The 2,221-nt window shown below is 38.4% G+C and overlaps 1 protein-coding gene across 1 annotated transcript in view; it reads left to right on the forward strand.

The window, feature by feature from the left end:
• Positions 1–1,215, forward strand: part of LOC125948681 (myosin-VIIa) — a 25,538-nt gene extending 24,323 nt beyond the window's left edge. The window contains exon 11 of the mRNA XM_049674974.1: positions 1–1,215. This exon is cut by the window's left edge and continues 379 nt beyond it. The gene's annotated coding sequence lies outside the window, so the exon portion shown is untranslated.
• The last annotated feature ends 1,006 nt before the right edge of the window (positions 1,216–2,221 follow it).

Below are 2,221 nucleotides of genomic sequence, written 5' to 3' on the forward strand. Positions count from 1 at the left end.
TTTAAGCGTCCTGCTCCCCTTCCCTTCAGTCGGTGCATTATTCATTGGACGTTGTTGTATACATTGTTGTCATCATCATCATGATCATCATCATCCTAACGGATCATTCGATTAATGTGTCAGTATCAATCGAACTGCTTTCAGCAGAGCACAATTTTGTGGCAGTGTAAACGGGTGCGGTAACATCAAATTCAACACACTGCAGCTCCTTTAGAAGCACAAAGGGTCATTAGTGAGGCGTAAGGCCAGAGAACTGAGTGAAGTGGGATTTGATGCGGTTTTTGCTATTCCGAGTATTTTAAGAAGCTTGTGCGCCAATGTACTCTGACCGATAACTGTTCCGCTTTGGTGTGGCAACCGGCCTGCTGAAGACGAACAATCCTGGTGTCGTCATCCTTCGGTTAATTCAGTCCAATCCAATTCTTTAGGGATCATAATCTCAACCTTCGACACTCCCCGTCTCGTCTCGTGGGTGGTCAAGTAAATTGGTACCAGTTGGTCAGTAACGATCAGTGACTATCTGATCAGTGGTAAACATCTGATCAGTACTAGAACAAATTGTATTTAAATTGTCTTTTGAAGGCTTCACCGTACGCTATTGCCCTCTAACTTGTTGGACTTTTGAATTGGGGATTGTTTCTGCACATTTCTACTTAACCGTTTGTAAATCTATGCGTTAGTATGCAGGGAGAAAATTACGTGCCGTCAGGAGTCTACGCTCCTCGTCGAAACAACGAGATTTGATGTTGTCGCACGGGATAACTATTACTGATTTTACTTTCGTGGACACGCAATTACCTGCTTTTAGATTGAATTTCCGCACAAAAACTCCAAGAAGACCTGCCTCCGGTACTTGCATGACCGTTTTGTCCATCAGAACCCTCTGAAACTCAACTATCTGCATCTGTTTCGCTGATTATTGCAATGATGATTCTAACAATTGTACTGTTTATTTTAATATTATTAACATTATTTTGCCTATTCTAATTATTTTTATTCATGGCTGTATCTGTTACACGCACCAGGCGGGCGCATGTGGTGAAAGCGCAGCGCAGTGCTTGATTAGTTGGTTTGGTTGGTTAAATAGTTTCTTACAAGATCATTTCGTACTCGGTAGGGGCCACACAAATGTGCTCGCGGAAAGGACAAAATTAAGAGAACAACTAGAATTTGTTGTTGATAGAACAATAAAGCACATTATTTACTATCTTGAAACTAAAAATACAATATAATTTTCATGACTATTACACGGAACACAAATCATCCGAAACATGTCGTTGGCAATTACCTAACGAAAAATTTGAGTGCCAAAAGAGAACATGGGAGTGAGTATCAATTACGGTCGACGTTTTATATTTAAACGTTAATGTAAGATGTTGGTATGTTAAACCCCAAAATCCAACCGTCCAACTTCATAAAGCTTTCATATATAGATTGCACTGACATAAAGGAATAATTTTGATGTGGATTTTTGATAAGCTTTAGAAATAAAATACTAAAATGGATTTATATTGATACTTCCGTAAACGAAGGATGCGTGAAAAAAAAAACATTTCACGAGTGGGATTTAATTGAAGATGAATTGACAAAGAGAAATCATCAAATACGTTGCAATAGAAATCACTGCAAAGACGCTCGGTCAATGCGAGCCAGAATCTGGTTGCAATTTCAGCTAATAAAATTACCTAACAGCGACTAGCAACTGTCGCCAACAGTATGTAAACTTTCATGCATACGTATGCGTCTGCGTTTTTACGCATTGTTGTTTTTCCCAGCTTGTTTCATACATACCCTTTGTCACGAGAAGTGTTTTTAAAATTTTAAATGAAATTCCTTCGTATCCGAAGTTATATCTTTGCTCATTGCATGAAACCAATGCATGAAACATTTTCGAAAACAACTATATTCGACTTACCATATTTATACTTATCAGAAACAATTATTTCGTATGAATATTTAGCCAAACGGCGAATTTTCTCCGCGCTTTATTTGGCGCCATAGGTGCCGATTGCTTCAGGCACACCATTTTTTATTTTAAAATTCAGGGGCAATAAATGGCAGAATCTGGGGCAATACGGCCGGTATTCGTCCATTCCAGTATCCAGTAAGATTACCAAGAGGCGTCAAATCCAATAGATTAACACTATATGCGCTGTGCTGCTTTGCAGTAGCCTAATATTTAATAATGACTTAGTAATTATTATATTAATAGTAATTATTA

The sequence above is a fragment of the Anopheles darlingi genome, chromosome 2, assembly GCF_943734745.1.
Source record: "Anopheles darlingi chromosome 2, idAnoDarlMG_H_01, whole genome shotgun sequence".
Classification (NCBI taxonomy): domain Eukaryota; kingdom Metazoa; phylum Arthropoda; class Insecta; order Diptera; family Culicidae; genus Anopheles; species Anopheles darlingi.